Source organism: Schistocerca gregaria, chromosome 5 (assembly GCF_023897955.1).
Source record: "Schistocerca gregaria isolate iqSchGreg1 chromosome 5, iqSchGreg1.2, whole genome shotgun sequence".
NCBI classification, from domain to species: Eukaryota; Metazoa; Arthropoda; class Insecta; order Orthoptera; family Acrididae; genus Schistocerca; species Schistocerca gregaria.
The window spans coordinates 237,536,928-237,549,807 of record NC_064924.1 but is presented as its reverse complement, the minus strand read 5'-3'; the positions used below and the strand labels follow the sequence as shown (position 1 = coordinate 237,549,807).

Here is a 12,880-nt window from a genome sequence, read left to right as displayed (position 1 = left end):
CTTACGATAGTTTAAAATCAGTATGGAAGCATCTTTGTCACATGAGAAAGGTAGCATGAAAAAAGGGCTGGCAGGGGTAGTGACAAGATAGCAAGAAATGAAGACAGAGGGAAGCGTTCTCACCTGCCTGACACTCGTCGCGCTTCCAGATATTTGCGTAATTTGCACGGTTCATTCTCGGCTGTCCCCTTCCGTCCCGACTTGTCCCGACTGCCGCTCGCTGCCGCTCGGGTCGCGGTCCATATGACAGCACAAGTACGAGAAGCATCTGCGAGATGGGCGCGGCCCGAACCGGCGAGTCCGAGGCGCCGTGTGCGGGCGTTCGGAGCTACCAGTGCCGCTCTGTGCTGCGCCGTGCCGTGGAAAGGTGCGAAAACATGCACACAAGACACAGGCTTTTCGGCAAAGTATATATCTCTTGTAGCGACGAAAGGTAAATTTTTGTTTACAAATTTGCCCTTGTGCACTGCTACAAAACAATATGCCCTGACGTTTTTCACAACATTTCTGTCACTTCATACTGTTTTTATTATTCCAGAGACTCTTTGGAAGTCTTCCTTGGCGCACTCTTTTCAAACTGAATTCCTTAATATCGTATCTAACGATAGTTTAAAATCAGTATGGAAGCATCTTTGTCACTTGAGAAAGGTAGCATGAAAAAAGGGCTGGCAGGAGTAGTGACAAGAAAGCAAGAAATGAAGACAGCCAGAGTTCCCAGGCGGTCGCCGATCCGAATACTGACGTTGTTGCTTTTCTTCGGTGGTCAGACGGGAACAGGTCTTTCTTTAATGTAGTTAGTTTTTGGAATTTAGTGCTCCTACAAAACAGTACTCTCTGACGCGTTTCAAGAGCACATCTGTCGATTCGCAGTGTTTCGTTATTTTCAACGAGATCCTAGCACTCTTCCTCCGCGCATTCTTGTTCAAACTGAGTTCATTACTGTAATTTCGCATCTTACGTTTAATACAGTAGTTTAAAATGCTTGTGGAAGCATCTTTGTCGCACCTGAGAGTTTGCATGAAAAGAGGGCTGGCAGGTGTAGTGACATAAAATTTAAAAGAAGAGAGGGAGCCAACAGCACCCGGTGTTCCCAGGCGGTCACCCATCCAAGTACTAACCGGGCCCGATGTTGCTTAACTTCGGTGATCGGACGAGAACCGGTGTATTCAACATGGTATGGCCGTTGGCGTCCTTATACAGTAGCCGCACGGCAGAAGAAGGCTTCGCCTCTCCTCCCAACACACGCAATCGCCGTTTTCGGTGGCACATTTGACGCAAAGCACGTCCTTCCACCTCGAAGGCGACGCGCAGTGCGGCGCGCCGCCACGTGGGTCAGACGCACAACACAGCTGCTCGTTGCACCGCCTGTCATTCGTTTGTTCGACAAAGTATCCATCTCTTGTAGCGACGAAAGGTAAATTTTTGTTTACAAATTTGCCGTTGTGCACTGCTACAAAACAATATGCCCTGACGTACTTCACAACATTTCTGTCACTTCATACTGTTTTGTTATTTCCAGAGACTCTTTGGAAGTCTTCCTCGGCGCACTCTTTTCAAACTGAGTTCCTTAATATCGTATCTTACGATAGTTTAAAATCAGTATGGAAGCATCTTTGTCACATGAGAAAGGTAGCATGAAAAAAGGGCTGGCAGGGGTAGTGACAAGATAGCAAGAAATGAAGACAGAGGGAAGCGTTCTCACCTGCCTGACACTCGTCGCGCTTCCAGATATTTGCGTAATTTGCACGGTTCATTCTCGGCTGTCCCCTTCCGTCCCGACTTAGCTCGACTGCCGCTCGCTGCCGCTCGGGTCGCGGTCCATATGACAGCACAAGTACGAGAAGCATCTGCGAGATGGGCGCGGCCCGAACCGGCGAGTCCGAGGCGCCGTGTGCGGGCGTTCGGAGCTACCAGTGCCGCTCTGTGCTGCGCCGTGCCGTGGAAAGGTGCGAAAACATGCACACAAGACACAGGCTTTTCGGCAAAGTATATATCTCTTGTAGCGACGAAAGGTAAATTTTTGTTTACAAATTTGCCCTTGTGCACTGCTACAAAACAATATGCCCTGACGTTTTTCACAACATTTCTGTCACTTCATACTGTTTTTATTATTCCAGAGACTCTTTGGAAGTCTTCCTTGGCGCACTCTTTTCAAACTGAATTCCTTAATATCGTATCTAACGATAGTTTAAAATCAGTATGGAAGCATCTTTGTCACATGAGAAAGGTAGCATGAAAAAAGGGCTGGCAGGAGTAGTGACAAGAAAGCAAGAAATGAAGACAGCCATAGTTCCCAGGCGGTCGCCGATCCGAATACTGACGTTGTTGCTTTTCTTCGGTGGTCAGACGGGAACAGGTCTTTCTTTAATGTAGTTAGTTTTTGGAATTTAGTGCTCCTACAAAACAGTACTCTCTGACGCGTTTCAAGAGCACATCTGTCGATTCGCAGTGTTTCGTTATTTTCAACGAGATCCTAGCACTCTTCCTCCGCGCATTCTTGTTCAAACTGAGTTCATTACTGTAATTTCGCATCTTACGTTTAATACAGTAGTTTAAAATGCTTGTGGAAGCATCTTTGTCGCACCTGAGAGTTTGCATGAAAAGAGGGCTGGCAGGTGTAGTGACATAAAATTTAAAAGAAGAGAGGGAGCCAACAGCACCCGGTGTTCCCAGGCGGTCACCCATCCAAGTACTAACCGGGCCCGATGTTGCTTAACTTCGGTGATCGGACGAGAACCGGTGTATTCAACATGGTATGGCCGTTGGCGTCCTTATACAGTAGCCGCACGGCAGAAGAAGGCTTCGCCTCTCCTCCCAACACACGCAATCGCCGTTTTCGGTGGCACATTTGACGCAAAGCACGTCCTTCCACCTCGAAGGCGACGCGCAGTGCGGCGCGCCGCCACGTGGGTCAGACGCACAACACAGCTGCTCGTTGCACCGCCTGTCATTCGTTTGTTCGACAAAGTATCCATCTCTTGTAGCGACGAAAGGTAAATTTTTGTTTACAAATTTGCCGTTGTGCACTGCTACAAAACAATATGCCCTGACGTATTTCACAACATTTCTGTCACTTCATACTGTTTTGTTATTTCCAGAGACTCTTTGGAAGTCTTCCTCGGCGCACTCTTTTCAAACTGAGTTCCTTAATATCGTATCTTACGATAGTTTAAAATCAGTATGGAAGCATCTTTGTCACATGAGAAAGGTAGCATGAAAAAAGGGCTGGCAGGGGTAGTGACAAGATAGCAAGAAATGAAGACAGAGGGAAGCGTTCTCACCTGCCTGACACTCGTCGCGCTTCCAGATATTTGCGTAATTTGCACGGTTCATTCTCGGCTGTCCCCTTCCGTCCCGACTTGTCCCGACTTAGCTCGACTGCCGCTCGCTGCCGCTCGGGTCGCGGTCCATATGACAGCACAAGTACGAGAAGCATCTGCGAGATGGGCGCGGCCCGAACCGGCGAGTCCGAGGCGCCGTGTGCGGGCGTTCGGAGCTACCAGTGCCGCTCTGTGCTGCGCCGTGCCGTGGAAAGGTGCGAAAACATGCACACAAGACACAGGCTTTTCGGCAAAGTATATATCTCTTGTAGCGACGAAAGGTAAATTTTTGTTTACAAATTTGCCCTTGTGCACTGGTACAAAACAATATGCCCTGACGTTTTTAACAACATTTCTGTCACTTCATACTGTTTTTATTATTCCAGAGACTCTTTGGAAGTCTTCCTTGGCGCACTCTTTTCAAACTGAATTCCTTAATATCGTATCTAACGATAGTTTAAAATCAGTATGGAAGCATCTTTGTCACTTGAGAAAGGTAGCATGAAAAAAGGGCTGGCAGGAGTAGTGACAAGAAAGCAAGAAATGAAGACAGCCAGAGTTCCCAGGCGGTCGCCGATCCGAATACTGACGTTGTTGCTTTTCTTCGGTGGTCAGACGGGAACAGGTCTTTCTTTAATGTAGTTAGTTTTTGGAATTTAGTGCTCCTACAAAACAGTACTCTCTGACGCGTTTCAAGAGCACATCTGTCGATTCGCAGTGTTTCGTTATTTTCAACGAGATCCTAGCACTCTTCCTCCGCGCATTCTTGTTCAAACTGAGTTCATTACTGTAATTTCGCATCTTACGTTTAATACAGTAGTTTAAAATGCTTGTGGAAGCATCTTTGTCGCACCTGAGAGTTTGCATGAAAAGAGGGCTGGCAGGTGTAGTGACATAAAATTTAAAAGAAGAGAGGGAGCCAACAGCACCCGGTGTTCCCAGGCGGTCACCCATCCAAGTACTAACCGGGCCCGATGTTGCTTAACTTCGGTGATCGGACGAGAACCGGTGTATTCAACATGGTATGGCCGTTGGCGTCCTTATACAGTAGCCGCACGGCAGAAGAAGGCTTCGCCTCTCCTCCCAACACACGCAATCGCCGTTTTCGGTGGCACATTTGACGCAAAGCACGTCCTTCCACCTCGAAGGCGACGCGCAGTGCGGCGCGCCGCCACGTGGGTCAGACGCACAACACAGCTGCTCGTTGCACCGCCTGTCATTCGTTTGTTCGACAAAGTATCCATCTCTTGTAGCGACGAAAGGTAAATTTTTGTTTACAAATTTGCCGTTGTGCACTGCTACAAAACAATATGCCCTGACGTATTTCACAACATTTCTGTCACTTCATACTGTTTTGTTATTTCCAGAGACTCTTTGGAAGTCTTCCTCGGCGCACTCTTTTCAAACTGAGTTCCTTAATATCGTATCTTACGATAGTTTAAAATCAGTATGGAAGCATCTTTGTCACATGAGAAAGGTAGCATGAAAAAAGGGCTGGCAGGGGTAGTGACAAGATAGCAAGAAATGAAGACAGAGGGAAGCGTTCTCACCTGCCTGACACTCGTCGCGCTTCCAGATATTTGCGTAATTTGCACGGTTCATTCTCGGCTGTCCCCTTCCGTCCCGACTTGTCCCGACTGCCGCTCGCTGCCGCTCGGGTCGCGGTCCATATGACAGCACAAGTACGAGAAGCATCTGCGAGATGGGCGCGGCCCGAACCGGCGAGTCCGAGGCGCCGTGTGCGGGCGTTCGGAGCTACCAGTGCCGCTCTGTGCTGCGCCATGCCGTGGAAAGGTGCGAAAACATGCACACAAGACACAGGCTTTTCGGCAAAGTATATATCTCTTGTAGCGACGAAAGGTAAATTTTTGTTTACAAATTTGCCCTTGTGCACTGGTACAAAACAATATGCCCTGACGTTTTTCACAACATTTCTGTCACTTCATACTGTTTTTATTATTCCAGAGACTCTTTGGAAGTCTTCCTTGGCGCACTCTTTTCAAACTGAATTCCTTAATATCGTATCTAACGATAGTTTAAAATCAGTATGGAAGCATCTTTGTCACTTGAGAAAGGTAGCATGAAAAAAGGGCTGGCAGGAGTAGTGACAAGAAAGCAAGAAATGAAGACAGCCAGAGTTCCCAGGCGGTCGCCGATCCGAATACTGACGTTGTTGCTTTTCTTCGGTGGTCAGACGGGAACAGGTCTTTCTTTAATGTAGTTAGTTTTTGGAATTTAGTGCTCCTACAAAACAGTACTCTCTGACGCGTTTCAAGAGCACATCTGTCGATTCGCAGTGTTTCGTTATTTTCAACGAGATCCTAGCACTCTTCCTCCGCGCATTCTTGTTCAAACTGAGTTCATTACTGTAATTTCGCATCTTACGTTTAATACAGTAGTTTAAAATGCTTGTGGAAGCATCTTTGTCGCACCTGAGAGTTTGCATGAAAAGAGGGCTGGCAGGTGTAGTGACATAAAATTTAAAAGAAGAGAGGGAGCCAACAGCACCCGGTGTTCCCAGGCGGTCACCCATCCAAGTACTAACCGGGCCCGATGTTGCTTAACTTCGGTGATCGGACGAGAACCGGTGTATTCAACATGGTATGGCCGTTGGCGTCCTTATACAGTAGCCGCACGGCAGAAGAAGGCTTCGCCTCTCCTCCCAACACACGCAATCGCCGTTTTCGGTGGCACATTTGACGCAAAGCACGTCCTTCCACCTCGAAGGCGACGCGCAGTGCGGCGCGCCGCCACGTGGGTCAGACGCACAACACAGCTGCTCGTTGCACCGCCTGTCATTCGTTTGTTCGACAAAGTATCCATCTCTTGTAGCGACGAAAGGTAAATTTTTGTTTACAAATTTGCCGTTGTGCACTGCTACAAAACAATATGCCCTGACGTATTTCACAACATTTCTGTCACTTCATACTGTTTTGTTATTTCCAGAGACTCTTTGGAAGTCTTCCTCGGCGCACTCTTTTCAAACTGAGTTCCTTAATATCGTATCTTACGATAGTTTAAAATCAGTATGGAAGCATCTTTGTCACATGAGAAAGGTAGCATGAAAAAAGGGCTGGCAGGGGTAGTGACAAGATAGCAAGAAATGAAGACAGAGGGAAGCGTTCTCACCTGCCTGACACTCGTCGCGCTTCCAGATATTTGCGTAATTTGCACGGTTCATTCTCGGCTGTCCCCTTCCGTCCCGACTTGTCCCGACTGCCGCTCGCTGCCGCTCGGGTCGCGGTCCATATGACAGCACAAGTACGAGAAGCATCTGCGAGATGGGCGCGGCCCGAACCGGCGAGTCCGAGGCGCCGTGTGCGGGCGTTCGGAGCTACCAGTGCCGCTCTGTGCTGCGCCATGCCGTGGAAAGGTGCGAAAACATGCACACAAGACACAGGCTTTTCGGCAAAGTATATATCTCTTGTAGCGACGAAAGGTAAATTTTTGTTTACAAATTTGCCCTTGTGCACTGGTACAAAACAATATGCCCTGACGTTTTTCACAACATTTCTGTCACTTCATACTGTTTTTATTATTCCAGAGACTCTTTGGAAGTCTTCCTTGGCGCACTCTTTTCAAACTGAATTCCTTAATATCGTATCTAACGATAGTTTAAAATCAGTATGGAAGCATCTTTGTCACTTGAGAAAGGTAGCATGAAAAAAGGGCTGGCAGGAGTAGTGACAAGAAAGCAAGAAATGAAGACAGCCAGAGTTCCCAGGCGGTCGCCGATCCGAATACTGACGTTGTTGCTTTTCTTCGGTGGTCAGACGGGAACAGGTCTTTCTTTAATGTAGTTAGTTTTTGGAATTTAGTGCTCCTACAAAACAGTACTCTCTGACGCGTTTCAAGAGCACATCTGTCGATTCGCAGTGTTTCGTTATTTTCAACGAGATCCTAGCACTCTTCCTCCGCGCATTCTTGTTCAAACTGAGTTCATTACTGTAATTTCGCATCTTACGTTTAATACAGTAGTTTAAAATGCTTGTGGAAGCATCTTTGTCGCACCTGAGAGTTTGCATGAAAAGAGGGCTGGCAGGTGTAGTGACATAAAATTTAAAAGAAGAGAGGGAGCCAACAGCACCCGGTGTTCCCAGGCGGTCACCCATCCAAGTACTAACCGGGCCCGATGTTGCTTAACTTCGGTGATCGGACGAGAACCGGTGTATTCAACATGGTATGGCCGTTGGCGTCCTTATACAGTAGCCGCACGGCAGAAGAAGGCTTCGCCTCTCCTCCCAACACACGCAATCGCCGTTTTCGGTGGCACATTTGACGCAAAGCACGTCCTTCCACCTCGAAGGCGACGCGCAGTGCGGCGCGCCGCCACGTGGGTCAGACGCACAACACAGCTGCTCGTTGCACCGCCTGTCATTCGTTTGTTCGACAAAGTATCCATCTCTTGTAGCGACGAAAGGTAAATTTTTGTTTACAAATTTGCCGTTGTGCACTGCTACAAAACAATATGCCCTGACGTATTTCACAACATTTCTGTCACTTCATACTGTTTTGTTATTTCCAGAGACTCTTTGGAAGTCTTCCTCGGCGCACTCTTTTCAAACTGAGTTCCTTAATATCGTATCTTACGATAGTTTAAAATCAGTATGGAAGCATCTTTGTCACATGAGAAAGGTAGCATGAAAAAAGGGCTGGCAGGGGTAGTGACAAGATAGCAAGAAATGAAGACAGAGGGAAGCGTTCTCACCTGCCTGACACTCGTCGCGCTTCCAGATATTTGCGTAATTTGCACGGTTCATTCTCGGCTGTCCCCTTCCGTCCCGACTTGTCCCGACTGCCGCTCGCTGCCGCTCGGGTCGCGGTCCATATGACAGCACAAGTACGAGAAGCATCTGCGAGATGGGCGCGGCCCGAACCGGCGAGTCCGAGGCGCCGTGTGCGGGCGTTCGGAGCTACCAGTGCCGCTCTGTGCTGCGCCATGCCGTGGAAAGGTGCGAAAACATGCACACAAGACACAGGCTTTTCGGCAAAGTATATATCTCTTGTAGCGACGAAAGGTAAATTTTTGTTTACAAATTTGCCCTTGTGCACTGGTACAAAACAATATGCCCTGACGTTTTTCACAACATTTCTGTCACTTCATACTGTTTTTATTATTCCAGAGACTCTTTGGAAGTCTTCCTTGGCGCACTCTTTTCAAACTGAATTCCTTAATATCGTATCTAACGATAGTTTAAAATCAGTATGGAAGCATCTTTGTCACTTGAGAAAGGTAGCATGAAAAAAGGGCTGGCAGGAGTAGTGACAAGAAAGCAAGAAATGAAGACAGCCAGAGTTCCCAGGCGGTCGCCGATCCGAATACTGACGTTGTTGCTTTTCTTCGGTGGTCAGACGGGAACAGGTCTTTCTTTAATGTAGTTAGTTTTTGGAATTTAGTGCTCCTACAAAACAGTACTCTCTGACGCGTTTCAAGAGCACATCTGTCGATTCGCAGTGTTTCGTTATTTTCAACGAGATCCTAGCACTCTTCCTCCGCGCATTCTTGTTCAAACTGAGTTCATTACTGTAATTTCGCATCTTACGTTTAATACAGTAGTTTAAAATGCTTGTGGAAGCATCTTTGTCGCACCTGAGAGTTTGCATGAAAAGAGGGCTGGCAGGTGTAGTGACATAAAATTTAAAAGAAGAGAGGGAGCCAACAGCACCCGGTGTTCCCAGGCGGTCACCCATCCAAGTACTAACCGGGCCCGATGTTGCTTAACTTCGGTGATCGGACGAGAACCGGTGTATTCAACATGGTATGGCCGTTGGCGTCCTTATACAGTAGCCGCACGGCAGAAGAAGGCTTCGCCTCTCCTCCCAACACACGCAATCGCCGTTTTCGGTGGCACATTTGACGCAAAGCACGTCCTTCCACCTCGAAGGCGACGCGCAGTGCGGCGCGCCGCCACGTGGGTCAGACGCACAACACAGCTGCTCGTTGCACCGCCTGTCATTCGTTTGTTCGACAAAGTATCCATCTCTTGTAGCGACGAAAGGTAAATTTTTGTTTACAAATTTGCCGTTGTGCACTGCTACAAAACAATATGCCCTGACGTATTTCACAACATTTCTGTCACTTCATACTGTTTTGTTATTTCCAGAGACTCTTTGGAAGTCTTCCTCGGCGCACTCTTTTCAAACTGAGTTCCTTAATATCGTATCTTACGATAGTTTAAAATCAGTATGGAAGCATCTTTGTCACATGAGAAAGGTAGCATGAAAAAAGGGCTGGCAGGGGTAGTGACAAGATAGCAAGAAATGAAGACAGAGGGAAGCGTTCTCACCTGCCTGACACTCGTCGCGCTTCCAGATATTTGCGTAATTTGCACGGTTCATTCTCGGCTGTCCCCTTCCGTCCCGACTTGTCCCGACTTAGCTCGACTGCCGCTCGCTGCCGCTCGGGTCGCGGTCCATATGACAGCACAAGTACGAGAAGCATCTGCGAGATGGGCGCGGCCCGAACCGGCGAGTCCGAGGCGCCGTGTGCGGGCGTTCGGAGCTACCAGTGCCGCTCTGTGCTGCGCCGTGCCGTGGAAAGGTGCGAAAACATGCACACAAGACACAGGCTTTTCGGCAAAGTATATATCTCTTGTAGCGACGAAAGGTAAATTTTTGTTTACAAATTTGCCCTTGTGCACTGCTACAAAACAATATGCCCTGACGTTTTTCACAACATTTCTGTCACTTCATACTGTTTTTATTATTCCAGAGACTCTTTGGAAGTCTTCCTTGGCGCACTCTTTTCAAACTGAATTCCTTAATATCGTATCTAACGATAGTTTAAAATCAGTATGGAAGCATCTTTGTCACTTGAGAAAGGTAGCATGAAAAAAGGGCTGGCAGGAGTAGTGACAAGAAAGCAAGAAATGAAGACAGCCAGAGTTCCCAGGCGGTCGCCGATCCGAATACTGACGTTGTTGCTTTTCTTCGGTGGTCAGACGGGAACAGGTCTTTCTTTAATGTAGTTAGTTTTTGGAATTTAGTGCTCCTACAAAACAGTACTCTCTGACGCGTTTCAAGAGCACATCTGTCGATTCGCAGTGTTTCGTTATTTTCAACGAGATCCTAGCACTCTTCCTCCGCGCATTCTTGTTCAAACTGAGTTCATTACTGTAATTTCGCATCTTACGTTTAATACAGTAGTTTAAAATGCTTGTGGAAGCATCTTTGTCGCACCTGAGAGTTTGCATGAAAAGAGGGCTGGCAGGTGTAGTGACATAAAATTTAAAAGAAGAGAGGGAGCCAACAGCACCCGGTGTTCCCAGGCGGTCACCCATCCAAGTACTAACCGGGCCCGATGTTGCTTAACTTCGGTGATCGGACGAGAACCGGTGTATTCAACATGGTATGGCCGTTGGCGTCCTTATACAGTAGCCGCACGGCAGAAGAAGGCTTCGCCTCTCCTCCCAACACACGCAATCGCCGTTTTCGGTGGCACATTTGACGCAAAGCACGTCCTTCCACCTCGAAGGCGACGCGCAGTGCGGCGCGCCGCCACGTGGGTCAGACGCACAACACAGCTGCTCGTTGCACCGCCTGTCATTCGTTTGTTCGACAAAGTATCCATCTCTTGTAGCGACGAAAGGTAAATTTTTGTTTACAAATTTGCCGTTGTGCACTGCTACAAAACAATATGCCCTGACGTATTTCACAACATTTCTGTCACTTCATACTGTTTTGTTATTTCCAGAGACTCTTTGGAAGTCTTCCTCGGCGCACTCTTTTCAAACTGAGTTCCTTAATATCGTATCTTACGATAGTTTAAAATCAGTATGGAAGCATCTTTGTCACATGAGAAAGGTAGCATGAAAAAAGGGCTGGCAGGGGTAGTGACAAGATAGCAAGAAATGAAGACAGAGGGAAGCGTTCTCACCTGCCTGACACTCGTCGCGCTTCCAGATATTTGCGTAATTTGCACGGTTCATTCTCGGCTGTCCCCTTCCGTCCCGACTTGTCCCGACTGCCGCTCGCTGCCGCTCGGGTCGCGGTCCATATGACAGCACAAGTACGAGAAGCATCTGCGAGATGGGCGCGGCCCGAACCGGCGAGTCCGAGGCGCCGTGTGCGGGCGTTCGGAGCTACCAGTGCCGCTCTGTGCTGCGCCGTGCCGTGGAAAGGTGCGAAAACATGCACACAAGACACAGGCTTTTCGGCAAAGTATATATCTCTTGTAGCGACGAAAGGTAAATTTTTGTTTACAAATTTGCCCTTGTGCACTGCTACAAAACAATATGCCCTGACGTTTTTCACAACATTTCTGTCACTTCATACTGTTTTTATTATTCCAGAGACTCTTTGGAAGTCTTCCTTGGCGCACTCTTTTCAAACTGAATTCCTTAATATCGTATCTAACGATAGTTTAAAATCAGTATGGAAGCATCTTTGTCACTTGAGAAAGGTAGCATGAAAAAAGGGCTGGCAGGAGTAGTGACAAGAAAGCAAGAAATGAAGACAGCCAGAGTTCCCAGGCGGTCGCCGATCCGAATACTGACGTTGTTGCTTTTCTTCGGTGGTCAGACGGGAACAGGTCTTTCTTTAATGTAGTTAGTTTTTGGAATTTAGTGCTCCTACAAAACAGTACTCTCTGACGCGTTTCAAGAGCACATCTGTCGATTCGCAGTGTTTCGTTATTTTCAACGAGATCCTAGCACTCTTCCTCCGCGCATTCTTGTTCAAACTGAGTTCATTACTGTAATTTCGCATCTTACGTTTAATACAGTAGTTTAAAATGCTTGTGGAAGCATCTTTGTCGCACCTGAGAGTTTGCATGAAAAGAGGGCTGGCAGGTGTAGTGACATAAAATTTAAAAGAAGAGAGGGAGCCAACAGCACCCGGTGTTCCCAGGCGGTCACCCATCCAAGTACTAACCGGGCCCGATGTTGCTTAACTTCGGTGATCGGACGAGAACCGGTGTATTCAACATGGTATGGCCGTTGGCGTCCTTATACAGTAGCCGCACGGCAGAAGAAGGCTTCGCCTCTCCTCCCAACACACGCAATCGCCGTTTTCGGTGGCACATTTGACGCAAAGCACGTCCTTCCACCTCGAAGGCGACGCGCAGTGCGGCGCGCCGCCACGTGGGTCAGACGCACAACACAGCTGCTCGTTGCACCGCCTGTCATTCGTTTGTTCGACAAAGTATCCATCTCTTGTAGCGACGAAAGGTAAATTTTTGTTTACAAATTTGCCGTTGTGCACTGCTACAAAACAATATGCCCTGACGTATTTCACAACATTTCTGTCACTTCATACTGTTTTGTTATTTCCAGAGACTCTTTGGAAGTCTTCCTCGGCGCACTCTTTTCAAACTGAGTTCCTTAATATCGTATCTTACGATAGTTTAAAATCAGTATGGAAGCATCTTTGTCACATGAGAAAGGTAGCATGAAAAAAGGGCTGGCAGGGGTAGTGACAAGATAGCAAGAAATGAAGACAGAGGGAAGCGTTCTCACCTGCCTGACACTCGTCGCGCTTCCAGATATTTGCGTAATTTGCACGGTTCATTCTCGGCTGTCCCCTTCCGTCCCGACTTGTCCCGACTGCCGCTCGCTGCCGCT

General features: G+C 47.8%; 8 non-coding genes across 8 annotated transcripts; all 8 read right to left on the bottom strand.

Annotated features, from left to right (window-relative positions):
- Nucleotides 1–1,069: 1,069 nt before the first annotated feature.
- Nucleotides 1,070–1,188, bottom strand: LOC126274848 (5S ribosomal RNA). The gene has a single exon (XR_007550401.1). It is a non-coding gene; the product is annotated as a 5S ribosomal RNA (ribosomal RNA).
- A 1,460-nt stretch (nucleotides 1,189–2,648) lies between these two features.
- Nucleotides 2,649–2,767, bottom strand: LOC126274847 (5S ribosomal RNA). Its single transcript, XR_007550400.1, has one exon. It is a non-coding gene; the product is annotated as a 5S ribosomal RNA (ribosomal RNA).
- Nucleotides 2,768–4,237: 1,470 nt separating this feature from the next.
- On the bottom strand, nucleotides 4,238–4,356 carry LOC126274846 (5S ribosomal RNA). Its single transcript, XR_007550399.1, has one exon. It is a non-coding gene; the product is annotated as a 5S ribosomal RNA (ribosomal RNA).
- Nucleotides 4,357–5,816: 1,460 nt separating this feature from the next.
- On the bottom strand, nucleotides 5,817–5,935 carry LOC126274845 (5S ribosomal RNA). The gene has a single exon (XR_007550398.1). It is a non-coding gene; the product is annotated as a 5S ribosomal RNA (ribosomal RNA).
- A 1,460-nt stretch (nucleotides 5,936–7,395) lies between these two features.
- On the bottom strand, nucleotides 7,396–7,514 carry LOC126274843 (5S ribosomal RNA). Its single transcript, XR_007550396.1, has one exon. It is a non-coding gene; the product is annotated as a 5S ribosomal RNA (ribosomal RNA).
- Nucleotides 7,515–8,974: 1,460 nt separating this feature from the next.
- LOC126274842 (5S ribosomal RNA) lies at nucleotides 8,975–9,093 on the bottom strand. The gene has a single exon (XR_007550395.1). It is a non-coding gene; the product is annotated as a 5S ribosomal RNA (ribosomal RNA).
- Nucleotides 9,094–10,563: 1,470 nt separating this feature from the next.
- On the bottom strand, nucleotides 10,564–10,682 carry LOC126274841 (5S ribosomal RNA). Its single transcript, XR_007550394.1, has one exon. It is a non-coding gene; the product is annotated as a 5S ribosomal RNA (ribosomal RNA).
- A 1,460-nt stretch (nucleotides 10,683–12,142) lies between these two features.
- On the bottom strand, nucleotides 12,143–12,261 carry LOC126274840 (5S ribosomal RNA). The gene has a single exon (XR_007550393.1). It is a non-coding gene; the product is annotated as a 5S ribosomal RNA (ribosomal RNA).
- Between the last annotated feature and the right edge of the window lie 619 nt (nucleotides 12,262–12,880).